Below are 12982 nucleotides of genomic sequence, written 5' to 3'. Positions count from 1 at the left end.
TTCTTACGGATGCCCTGCACTCCCTTCGTGAGTCTCTGCTGTGCTGAGGAATATGCAGGAGCCAAGGATGTGCATCATTGCTCTAGGCATCGTAGCACCCAAGGAGGTGTCCTTTGCCTTGGGCCTAATCCTGTGCCTATCTCCTCAGTAGCTGTCCTCCAGTCTCCAGGACTCCCTAGCAGCCCAGATTGTCAAGCCCATGGCAGCTTTCAGGCTTACGACCGACTATGTCATGAATCTCTCATCTGTTTGGAGATGGTCTGGAAGCAGTGTTCTTAGCCAATGTGCTAATAGGCAGCGTCTCTTGCACAGTGCCTCTAGGTGATGAGTAATATGTTTCTTAAGTATATGTGGTTGTGTTTGCGTTTTTATATTAAACAGGAGAAGAACCCTTGAGATCAATGCTGGGAGAAAGAAGAAAGGTAGTGAAGGAGTCTGTGTGATGCAGGACAGGTCTGAGCCAAGGAGCCAAGGTACAGAAGGTAAAGCACCAACGAGCACTGCAGCGTTAGTCTGCTCCATGCCTGGCATTAGATTGCTCTTCCCTTGCTGTATTTTAACACAGCCTACCAAAACATCTCTGCAGTCTTAGCAGCACTCTTTCTTCTCCCCATAGTCAAGTTAAAGTAACGGTGAAATGGGCAAGTTTGTAAAGTTGGGCAGCACCAGTACCAGTGTCACCCATGGAGTCTTAATCAAACCTCTTACATATTTTTTTGGCCATCAATTTCTATTTTCTCATCTATTATTTGCTGAAAGTTTTAGCCAAATTCAGTTGGCAGAGCTGCAGGCAAAGAAGTGGCATTTCACAATATTCTCATTTCAGCAGTTTAAATTCTGATTTTAAAAGCAGTCTTGAATGTCACTAATGGTCTGAGCTTGCCGGCTCAGTGTCTGGATGCCTCGGGAGCCAAATCCCTGCACACAGCTCAGTTGGGGGAGTTGGGCTCTGAAACTGCGTGCGTGATCTGAAAATTTTTCTTCTTTAGCATCATTTGTGGGGCAGATTCTTGGCCTAAAACACTTTGTAACCAAGGTAGGTTCACCGTGTAAGGATTAGCCCATGGGTGCTGATGCGCAGCTATTGCGGCGGTGTGTGGCTGACTGGGAACCATAGGCGATCTCACTGCAGAGGCTAGAGATTGCTGCCAGCAGCGCATTCCTCATTCTCCAGTTTTCCTCTCACTCCTGTAATGAAGCCAGAGGATAAGATTTTGTGCCCTGTGCTGAGCTCCTTCAGGCAAACTCCTGAGTATTGTCAAAACTGCTGATGGATTTGGGCTTGAGCAAAGGTGTCAAGTGTGAAGCAAAGTGGCTGGAGTATGGAGTCCCTTCTGCCTTTGCCAGGGAGCAGTGTTTTCTGGCAGAGGGACACAAAGGCACCAAAAGACAGTTGCATCCTATGCAAAGCTACTCTGGCAGCCTGAGTTTTTGAGTAGAAGTAGCACATGGGTTGTTACTGGGAGCCACCACAGTTATTCAAATTGGGATTTGGCTGCTAGATCTAACTCCTGCTCTTAGGAAAACTTGCATGAAATGTAATTGCCCGTGATACAGCAAGAAGCAGGCTAGGTACTCTTAGGGTTCCTTTTGGCCTTGAACTCTACTAATCTGTGAAAAATTCACAGCTGCATCTCTAATGACACATGACCAGTTCGAGCCCCTGTTTTGACTTGCTGTCAGAAGATTTCTCCTGGAGCGCCGTGTCCTCATGTGTCATGTTTGGAGCATCTGCTCCATATATACTTGGGTTGAACCGTTTCCAGCAGACTTAGCAACTGTGATGGTGATTTCCTCCAGGAAATCCAACCATGCAGGCTAGTGTTTAGCTTATGGGATTGTGGTAATCAAGCCATAATGGCACTCTTCCAAGTTGCCGGTTTTGGGTTTTTTTTTTAAACCTGTTAGCTGTCTCCCCACCCCCAATGACATATCTGTACATCTAGGTGGTTTTTTTCTGCCTTGTTCAAGTGAAAGAGTAAATCCTTTTTGATTTATTCCAGAGCAGCCCTCAAGCTCAGCTCCTGTGAGAGCCTGCTGACTTTGAGTTCAAAAGATCTCATGTCTTTGAGGCCAGGCTGTGGTCTTCCATCTTGCCTCAAAGTTAAACTGAAAGAGATTTTTTTTTCTTTTTATTTTCTTTTTTTTTTTTTTTCTTAAAAAGAGAAAGAGAGAAATAAGCATGCTGTGTAAGGGAATCGGTCTTACCTGCAGCAGAAGAGAATGCCAACGTGCAGAATTTCAGGTTAAAATTTGGTTGTTTAGCAAAGGCTTTATTTTCAAGCACCTAGCATGTTGTTTAGTAAGTGTTCTGTAGAGATAAATATTGCCTTTTAAAGTAGTGCTGTTGGCTGGCTGGGATCCAGCCTGTGATCCTACATTAAAGCATTTTTTGGTGTTTAAACCGCTACATTACCGTGGTGGCTAGAAATGGTAGTTCTGATCCCTGATTTCCTGCAGATCTGTGGATAACAAGGTCTGGCTCAGGCTAAGTTTTACATGTGCTAGCTAACTTCTGAGTTCAGTCCTTATGTCTGTGCTGAATTTCACTGCTGGCAGGAGTGTTGGTCACTGGCATAGTTGCCTTGTTGCCTAGTTGATGTTTTCAGGAACGAATGCTAAAAGATAGGCCAAGGACACCGCACTTCAACACTTAGGCTTAACATCTGCATCAATCTCTGCGTTTTGTTTTCCTTGCTGCCCGACTCGAGGTGTTTTGAGGTGGAAGCGAAGCTGCTCGAATGTGGGCTCTAGCACACACATTTGTAATTTGGATTTGTAATGCTTAACTTCTAATGTCATTCTGTGGAGCAATATTAAATGTGTCCAACAGTTGTTGTGCATATCAAATGACCATCTTGACATACCAGAGTGGTTGGGTGTGGTTGATACCTTAAAAATGCCTGTTATGCTGGACACTATAGTGATGAGTATGAAGTATTAAGCGCTATACCAAAAATGAGCTGTGAACCTTGAGAGGAGGTGGAGACGGGTATCTGGCGCATATATATATATATGTATGTGTATGTATTTATATGCATGTATAGAGCAAAATAAGTATGTAAGAGCTATTATATGCTAGCTTTCTTCCATAGGTCCCTGCTTAGTCCAAATTAATGCAGTTTTTGCTACAGCTGTGTATTTGGAAGGGCAGAGGTAATAGATGGAAGACCTTTAATATGCAGGGACCCACCTTTAAAAAAACAGCTCTTCTGAGCAAGGTGACCTTGGCTCTGCTTCTAACTTGGGAAACCAGCAATGCAGTGGAAAGGAGATGCTGATCAGTGCAGTGAAGGCTCGGTCAGATGCCAGCAGGAGATAGAACACAGGTTGGGTTGGCGGAGTTTTAACTACAAGTGAGGTTGTCAGGCTTGCCATGTAAAACTGTGGGTGCTCTCCCAAACTTGTATGTATTGAATATATATCTGGGAGGTGTGTATCTGTTTTCTTTAAAAAGCTCCAATGTTGGTACGGCATACTGGGGAGAAAAACAGCTTTCTTACCTGCCTCCAAGCAACACAATGATTTGTTGGCAGCGTAAGCGACCGCTCAGCTAGCCCTTACAGGCATGGTGAAAGTCTCACGTGATGTTTTGCAAGCCATTCTCATCAAACTCTTAATTTTCAGAAACCCTTTATTTCAAAGATTTACTGTCCCTGGACTGTGTGCATGAGAACACCTTGGTGTTTATACCTTCCTTTTGGAAAAAATATATCTAGAAAGCCAGCTGAAACTGCAGTCGTTTTCTGACATGTCTGTGTACAGTAAATCCACGCAGCTCAGGTTATGATACAGGGACAGGTAATAGATTGACTCTTCTTTTGTTCTGTCACCACTTCTGCTCTTTCTTCAGCGGAGAAAAACCACGTATCGACCTTCTCCCACAAACCTGTGTTCTGAGCCAGCAATAAAGTAGGAAAATGTTTTTTCCCAAATCTAATTTGAAACATGATGACTGGACCATTCTTAAACAGCTTCCAACTTAACAATAAAGAAACTTCATAGAGTGCTTGGCATGAGCCTCTGTACATAATTTAGATCATAATCAGATGCATTAACACATTTTATATGGATCTCATGGGGGCCAAGAAGACGAGGTGTGCTGGGTAATTTCTTTCCAGATTTCTTTACCTGATTGTTTATTACTCTTGGGGACTTCATTTGTGGTCCAAATGTCACCAGCAGAATCCTGCTGCTTCATGTGCCTGCATTTAGAGTAGCTAGTAGCAAGGCTTCAAATAACCTAATTGGTGTGTTATCATCAGTCTTTCCATCTGTGTCTGTCAAAGGGAGGGTGGAGAGTATGTGGGGAGGGAGAGAGGTGAGAGGAACAAAAGCAAGGACCCAATTCTGCAAATCCCTGAGCTTCCCCTGTGCCTGCAGCTCAGTGGGAGGGAAGGTGCTGAGAGTGCTCGACGAGTAGCATGTTTTCTGCTGAGTACAATCATGAGCTCTGCTTCTAGAGAACTGCATGGGGGAAGCAGTCCCTCCCCACCTTTTCATTTTAGCTGTTAAACATAAGTAGCTCTAATTTTATAAAGCTTCTGAAAGCTTTTCAGCACTGTGTGCAAAGAAATGATCATATATCATCCCCGTTGCTTCATTGTTTTGCCGTGAATCCACCCATGCCAAAAGCATCCTTGTTGTGAAATCTCTCCTTTGACAGAAAATTCTGTTGCTGCTTTGATAAATGATGTTTTGGATTTCTTTCTGCTCTGCTGGTTTGTATTATCCCCTCAAAAAGTGGGAAGTGAAGTTCCCTGTCACTTCAATGGCTCCTTTATACATGCTGAAGTAATAACCCTTGCCATGTGTTTCATGGGTATTTATTTGTTTTTAAATGCTGTGAACTAGTGTAACATCAGGATTCCCAATCCTTTCCCAGCTGTGGGCTGTTGAGGCCAAGCTCTGCTCCAAGATGCACAGCTCAGGGTTGGGAGCCTGGTCACCAAGGCACAAGGGGATGCTCCTGGGTGCTGGGACTCGCTAGCCCAGGGTGTAACCCACCCAACAGTGGCCTCGGCTGGCTACCAGCGACCACATAATCCCCAGCCACGGGCCAGAAGTTGGCACAACCAGGAACTGAACCCTCAAGGCAGGTCGGATGTGGCTGCTGTGTTCAGGAAGGTGAGAAAGTTTTAAAAGCATGAAAGTGGCTGGATTACACCAGCTGGACTTGGGGCCAGAGAACAGGCAGGTGTACTGGCGCAGCATTGGAGCCAGGGCAGCCCGTACCAAAACCACAGAGCCCCTCTTTCCAGTGATAATGATACTGAAAACCACCCCTGGCTGGAAAGCCACAGTGTTTTACTGGCACGCAGCAAAGGAGTGCTGTGGTATGGTACTCTAGGTGCTGTGCACAACCTACAGGCAAATTGTGCCAACTAAAACCCTTGTGGCTGAACCAGGTTTGAGTGCAGAAAGGTCCTTTGGAGGCCAGAGCAGGAGCACTGATTTCTGTTTGCCTCTTTCTTTTTATTTTTTTTTCGTTAGTAATTGTTTATCAACATTTTCCCAGGCAATGATGAAACTCAGCATCCCAGAGTAGCTGAGATTTGTAAAGTGACTTTTACAATGGAACATAATGATGATGAAGAAATGAGTATCCGTAAAAGTCAGAGGTGATTGGGTTGTTGGCTTTCCATTTCAGGTACTGAGCGAGTCCCTGTGTTTCGTCCCTGTAACACCAGCATGTTGTGCTGTTGAAATGTTGACAGGGAGAAAGGAGAGGGTGAAGAGCTGAGTCACCCAGTGCTTCTCCCACAAACACCTGCCTTTCCCTGGATTTTCCAGCTAAGTACTGAGGAACAGCATTACTTGCAGGATATCCTGCTCGAAGGTATAAAAGTTACGGTAGTTGAGCTCTCCTGAACAGACCCTTTCCCCTCCATCTCCTCCTTATTTTGAATCATGAGAGCATCAGAGCAGGCTGATACAGGCTTCAAAGGGTTTGTGCAAGCAGGGCAGGCAGGCGTATACAAGAGAGAGAAAATATCCTCAGTCCCTTTGCTATTTATAGCCAGTTCACAAGCAGTTTCCTTGCTTCCAGTGACCAAATTACCAGCTGCGACTGATGTATTCTCCTTTGGTCAGTGGCATGTACAGCAACCAACTTGTCTTGACAAGCTTGGGGGTTATCGGTTCAGCTGAGGAAGTTAGCGCAGCAGCACGCTGAGCAGCACTGCTCTGCTCGCTCTGTGGTTTGGCTGGGGCACAGACACGCTTGCTTGGTTGGGCTGTGGAAGAAGGTCTGAGCTTGCCGGGGTGGTGAAGGAAAAGGAATGTTTTGTTTCCTATTTGCTTAACATTTGCTTGGTCTGGACTTCAGAATTATTGATGTTCAACCTGTCTTTGTACCAAAACACTGCGACTGTTCGAACAATTGCTCAGCTGAAACTATTGGATTACCTCTCGCTAAAGCATTATTTGATTTGGCTTTCTGTTTTGTCAAGCCTCTGAAGATAGTAGCTTGCTTTAGCCTTTCATTTCCAGATAGCATGAAAGAAGCTGCCATCCAGAGGGGATGCACTGCTGCCTTCTGTGAGTTAAAAGCACCATGGCTTATCTGTGTGGCATAGGATCCATACAGCCTTCACCTGTCTTCTCCTTTATATCCTGCATGTGTTGCTTACCTGGGTAAGAATTTTGTTTGCTGAAGACCTACCAGGTGCTGACCTGTTCCTGCTAGATCGCAGCTGCTGTTTTCTCTTGGTGCATAATTTGGGTAGCATGTTATGGCTCAGGTCTCATATCTGAAAAAAGAAGATGGTGAAACTCTTCCAGTCATCTTGTCCATGTGGCTATATGGTGAAATGCAAGGGGGAAAAGTGTTGCTTTTCTGCTGCATGGTTTGCTTGTGTGGCCTGGCAGGCCCTTCTCATGTATGGGGACAAGAGCAGAACTGCTGCTTAGTGGGTGAACTGAGAAATGTAGGTTCTCTTTTGCCTAATTTCAGGTGAATATACTCTGCTATTTGGGGGATGCTGTTTAAGCATCACAGGGAAGGGCACAGACATAAATAAGGCAGAATGGGAAGGATAAAGTAAACTCTTCTGATAGTTGGAAATGGGAAGAAAGTGCTTTCCCCCCCCTGCATCAGGCAGTAGGAAGCTGATAGTTGTGTGTGTGTGTGGTTGCCCTCCACTGGTTGATATTAGAATGACCTCCCTGTATCAGAGACTGGTTTTGGCCAAGATCAGTGAGATTCTTAAGACTGACATTGAAGAGAATCAGGAGCGTTTTAGATGCAGGGATGGATTGTTGAGAACTGGTCGGTGCGGCTGCTCACTCTTCATCTGCAAAGCCACCCTGGGCAAGAGGCAACTTCTGAGCTGGTGAAGCAGGAGGAGTTGTCCAGTGCCAAGGGATGCACAAAAGCAGACTCTGTTACTAAACATGGCCAAGTTTTGCAGAGGGGTGCTGGTGCTTGCATCAGCGTAGCCAGAGCTTGGAGAGGCTGCAAAATACATGTTGCTGCAAGACATGGCTCTGAGAAATCTGACATAAAGGCCTGCTGATCCCACGGGGCACGTCGTACCTCAAAACAGGCAGCATACCTCTTGCCTCCTGGTCTGTTCAGTGGAGTAGGCTTGAGTTATGCATCAGGCTGAGAATTATGTGACAGTCTTAGTTACCAAATTGTTTGCTGACCTTCAGTTTTATGAAAATAATCTAAAAGTGAGTTTATCAGCACTTAAATGGCTGTTAAAGCGAAGAAGCAGAGGCTTAGAGGATTTAAGGGAACTGCATCCAGCACTTGTGATTTCCACTTGGTTCTGTTATACCGTGTCCTTGAAGGTTGCTGACATTGACTAAGTCAGGTAATCCTGGTCAGCAAAAACAGTGACTTGTGGTTTTAGGTTGTTTTTTTTTTTTTTTTTTCCTTCTGGATCAGGACCAGCAAACTCGGGAGGATAGCTGTGTGCCTTACAAGACCGTATTAAGGGTGAAAACTTTGCTCTGCACTTGAAACCATTACAAAATGTGTATACTAGGAACTATAGAGTTTTGTCGTCTGTGGATTTTGGCAAGGCAGCTGTTAGAGCAAGCTGAAAGGAAAATGAGCCTGAGAGGAGCTTTCGACTTTGGTGAAACTCAGTAGGTGTACTTTCCAGTAACAACACAACACATTTCTAAAAAAAAAAAAAATCCCAAACCTGGTGATACCTGGAACTCAAAGGCACCATCTAATCTGTTCTTTTTTCTTCCCGCTAAAGCAGCCAGATGGGATCCAGTCTGGGATGTGCATGCATTGTGTATTTCTCTGCATGTTGGATGCATGAAAGGATTTGGGGAAATGATTATGTAGTGGTTGAGCGGAGAGATAGGAGCAGAGGAATCCTTAAAAGGATGCCTTTTTAATGTCAGCCCAACCCATTTAATCTCACAGTGCTGCTCTCATGAATGTTTTATCACCTCCTACAGGTATTAAGTCTTATGACACCACTGAAGCACCTCAAATTTTAAAGCGGAAGTGGTGTATGTGTCTTAATTGAACAGATGTATTCCTCTGTCAAGATGTAAACTGTAGAGAGAAGGAAGCACAGTGTGCTGGGAGACCTCCCACTGTCACCAGGTCATCCATTCAATGAAGAGCTTACAAAGAGTTATTTTTGTTATACGTTACAGCTTTATCTAGTTCACATATCTCCAGGAAAGACTTCCACCTTCTCTTGGTATTTCTTTGAATCATAGAACTTATCAGGTTGGAAAGGACCTCTGGAGGTCTCTAATCCAACGTCCTGCTTGGAGTAAAGCTAACCACAAAGGTAGATGAGGTTTCTCAAGGCTTTGTCCAGTTAAGGCTTGACCATTGCTGGGGTGGAGGGTCTACCACCTCTCTGGGTTCCTGTTCCAGTCATTTCTTTTCCCTCTGTATATGCAGTCATAGCAGACTACATCAAAAGCCTTGCTGATGTCAAGGTAATTAACATCAACTGCTGTACACTCATCTACCAAGCCAGTCACTTGGTTACAGAAGACAATCAGATCAGTGAGCTACAATTTGCCCACGATACTTCTGTGCTGTTGTTCGCAAGCACCTTCTTGCCATCCATGGCTTCCAGGATGATTGACTCCATCCGTCCCTGCCCTCAGACTTCTGCCAGCAGCAAGGTGCCATGCGGGCAGCTGGGCAGGGTAAGCGCAGCCTTTCCAGTTGCATTGCTGTCCTCTTCATGCTTATCTCTGAGGTATGAATACTCTCAAGAGTGAGTTTGTGTTGTCAAAGTTAAGGCTTGGAAACTTAGATAACCTTGGCTTTGTCTTGACTTGGCTGCTCTCAGGCTTTCATTGCCTTAGCTAATAAAGCCTTTACAATTGCTTAGAGACACTTAAAGTTGTTAGTGTTTAAATAAAGGGATTAATTTCAGGCATCCTGCTGCTAAACTTGTATGTTTGAATTTTGAAAAAGTGTGTTTTCTCTGTGAGGTGCAAACAGGCTCTGAAAACTGGTTAACTTTTATCAGCTAAATGGACTGTAACTCCTTGTGAGGAGCCACTGAACTCTTTGGCATCGATTTACACTTGCCAGGCAATGGAAACAATTACGTTGCCTCCGTGAAGAATAAATAGAGAGGGTTCTTTTGGCATGAATATAGGAAGGTGCATCAGGAATGCCTGCACTTTAAACCTACTACTGCTGTTGATTTTACTGATGATTGAGTCGGTATTTTAACAATTCTGTGCCTTGGTTTCCCTGCCTATAAATTACTTATGTCTTTCTTTTGGTTTATTGGGGACTGCTTGGCTATCATGTATAAAATGCTGTCAAGGTAGGGTGCCAAGTGAATACAAACTATTTTATTTTTAGTGCCTTTTGAAATCTTGGACTTTTTGTTCTCCCTTTTATCTGTCTCTTTAATCACAAAAAATGGAAATAAACTCAATCACAGCTGTTGCTGGAGAAGAATCATTAGGCCCATCCAGCTGGCTCTCTCGGGGCCAGCATGGGATTGTTCCCTATGCTGCATTTCAAAAGTATTTTATCTCCTTTAGTCTTGCGTGTGCGTGGAGTGATGAGCGTCTTTCACTTCTGTCAGCTCTCTTCATTGATCCAAATGGGAAGGACTATTTTTAGGTGGCTGTAAGTAAACGGACATCAGGCACCACAGAAAGGGAACTGGGTTATTTTTGGAAACCCATCAGCAGCCTTTCTGGCAGGTCCTGCTGCAAGTTTTGTCTTCAGTTGGGCTGACTCAGGTTGTGGTATCAGTTCCCAAGGTTGTGAACCTGGTTTCTTGGGTGTGATTTGCAGTCCAAATTGGGAATTAGCAGCTGCTGGAGATTGTCTTGATGGCATCAGTTTATGGGAGTTAATTCCCCCTAAATCAGCCTGGCTTGGAGTGATGCAGTGTGATGATTGAGCTGGACATTTTGGGGCAGAAGATGAGGTCAGCTTAGGGGCAATATGTGAAATCCACCTCGAGTGGAGACGTGCCTGTGGAGATGGCCTCGCAGTTCGAGCCCTGGACAAATGTGCAGAAGACTTGTTATCTGTTAGTGGCAGGTTTTGGTGTGCTCTTGGGCAATTCACTTGCGTTTATTATGCTTCAGTGAATTGCAGAAGGATGACGTTTTCTTGGTTTTGCTTAGTCTTTTTCACAAGCGTTTTGGGACACCTTCAATCTCTTGCTGAATTTGCCTGCAGAGCTTGCCTGTGCTGCATGGAGCCATTAGGTGCTCCAGGTACTCGGCTTTGAATGTGTTAGTTGGAGTCCGTGGGGGCAGTGACTAAACCTATGCCGTTGCTGGTTGGAGAGCTTGAAAAGCCCAAGCAGAAAACATTGTGTATGTGATTTCATTGCACATTATCTTTTCTCTTTCAGCAAAGACCCAAGTCTAATTTCAAAGGTCAGAACATGCTCTCACCTGGGTTTTCCAGGCCTTTTATAGAGCAGTTGAAGGCCATTACCTAAAATTAGCTTGCTGCTTGGGGAAAGCTGATATTAGCTCCATATTAGGACTCTTTCCAAAGCTCTTGATGATCATTTAGTTGATGGGCTTCTATTGAGACTTGTGGGTACAACGTGGAAAATGGAAGACAGCACCTGATGTTGCATCCTGACTGAGAATAAGAATTGGGTGGGCTTTTTGGCACAACCCCTCCTCTTCTTGGGTGGTTTCTGCTGGTGTGTTTTTTGTTTTGCTTTGTTTTTTGTTTTTAAGGATCTCTAGTGAAGCTTTCCTAGGCCTGCCAGTAGACTGTCTTTACAATTGGACTCATTTTTGTTTTCCTCAAACTTCCTGATGATCCAGACATGCTGGGGAGCACTGGGAAGGGGAACACGTGATTCTGAAGCAGGCTTAAATTGTAAAGCACAGTCAGATCTGCTAAGCAACAGCATTGACACGTTTAAATAAATCTGCTGTTGAGTAATATAGAGTGACATATTGAGAGCAATTAAAAAAAAAAAAAAAAGAAACTCAGCACAAATTTGGGAAATGACTGAACGGAAACAGAACATAGATGTTACAGAGGACGTTGGATAAAAGAGAGGGAGGGCCGCTCCACTGTAGGGCTGTACCAGAGAACCAGGATGTCCATCAGGAAGGATGAGACAATAACAGAAGTGCAAATTCATGCTGAAATTGTCTCTTGGCAGTAGGATCCTTGTACTTCTATTTCTCTGCCAACGCTGGTGGTTGCAAAGATTGAAAAAATTAACGCTGTCTGGTTCCATGAGGAGGACGTGGTGGGACATCAGGGAGCTTAGAGAAGGTAAGGTGGCAGCTTTTGTTCTGGTGGCTTTCTTACTGTTGTTCCTCTGGGTCCTTAGTGAGTTGGGTGAGAGTCCTGTTGTACCCATCACTCTAGAGGTGCTTAACACTGTAGAAGAGGGGACAGACTGAATTAGGAGGGATTGTATTTGAAGCTGGTGAAAGGAAATCACTTGCGGAGCTCAGCTGTGGAACTCGCTGCTGCAAGAAGCTATGAAACCAAATGCTTGATGTGGTTTTCCTTTTCTTTTTTTTCTTCTTTTTTCTTTTTTAGCAGTTCAGACTTTGTACAGATGAGAATGTACATGATTGATTGCTTCAAAAAAGTATTTTGGTGGACAGCTTCTGTTCTTAAAGGGCTCATGCAACTCCTATTTGCTAGTGGTTAGGGGAAAATTGTTTCGAATAAGCTGTTCTGCGACTATGATTTATGAGTATTTTGCACCAAAGCAGCTGGAAATGAGCACTCAGGAATGAGGGATTGAAGTGGATGGATCATTGGTTTGATCTAATATAGCCATCCTCGTGGTTTTTTTTATTATTTTTATTGGATTCTATGCAGTGGTCAAATTGAGTTGTGAATTTTGTGGCTATCTTAATGACTTGGTTCCAAGCCAATGCCTTCATTTCTGTCTGCATGGCACGTTTGCAGTGGAGTTGGTGGCTGTGTCACTGAGCCCTTCAAAGTGTGTGTTCACCGGCAGCTTTCCCAGGCTCTGGGAACGTCTCCCCTTTTCTTGGCTGGGCATCAGGTGTTTACTCTGGACGCGAGCAGCTTTTGTCCAGTGGATGGCAATAGTTAACTCACACGCTAGCCAACCTGTTATGCTGTTAAGCATAAAAGGGAGATAGCTGTGCTGTCCCTCACAATATTTTTGTGTGATGTAAGCCATTTATGGCTCAAGCCACTGGCATGAGAGTGAAGGAGATGGCACAGCATGAGAGATGCTAGGCCTTACTCTTCTGTCCACAATAACTGATGCAAATGGCCACAAGAGACATTTGTGGCTTCCTTGTCCATTAGGACCTCTTGGCATCTATTCTGCAAATGGTCCCTGAACCTGGCGTGAGTTGGAAATAGCCTGATCTTTGGGATGATGGCTGGGAGACAGCAGCTTGTGTTGGAAGCGATTGCTTTATCTGCACGAGTGTTGTGCTGGCAGTGTGTCCTACTGCCCGTTTCTGAGCTGCTCCAAGGACATTTGGCCCCACTTACCCAGCAAAAATAGCTGTTGTGCGTTGGGGATTTCTGCCTGGAGTATTT

General features: G+C 44.6%; 1 protein-coding gene across 9 annotated transcripts in view; it reads left to right on the top strand.

Annotated features, from left to right (window-relative positions):
- The window catches only part of EXTL3 (exostosin like glycosyltransferase 3), a 159897-nt gene that overhangs the window by 95943 nt on the left and 50972 nt on the right, over nt 1-12982 (top strand). For 3 of the 9 annotated variants that reach the window (XR_007508354.1, XR_007508357.1, XR_007508356.1), the window contains one exon: nt 382-482. The exons of the other annotated variants lie outside the window; for them this stretch is intronic. The gene's annotated coding sequence lies outside the window, so the exon portion shown is untranslated. The remainder of the gene's footprint in view (nt 1-381; nt 483-12982) is intronic. 9 annotated transcript variants of the gene reach the window in all.

The sequence above is a fragment of the Accipiter gentilis genome, chromosome 16, assembly GCF_929443795.1.
Source record: "Accipiter gentilis chromosome 16, bAccGen1.1, whole genome shotgun sequence".
Classification (NCBI taxonomy): Eukaryota; Metazoa; Chordata; class Aves; order Accipitriformes; family Accipitridae; genus Astur; species Astur gentilis.
Note: the sequence above shows the minus strand (reverse complement) of the source record. Positions and strands in the feature narration are given on the sequence as shown.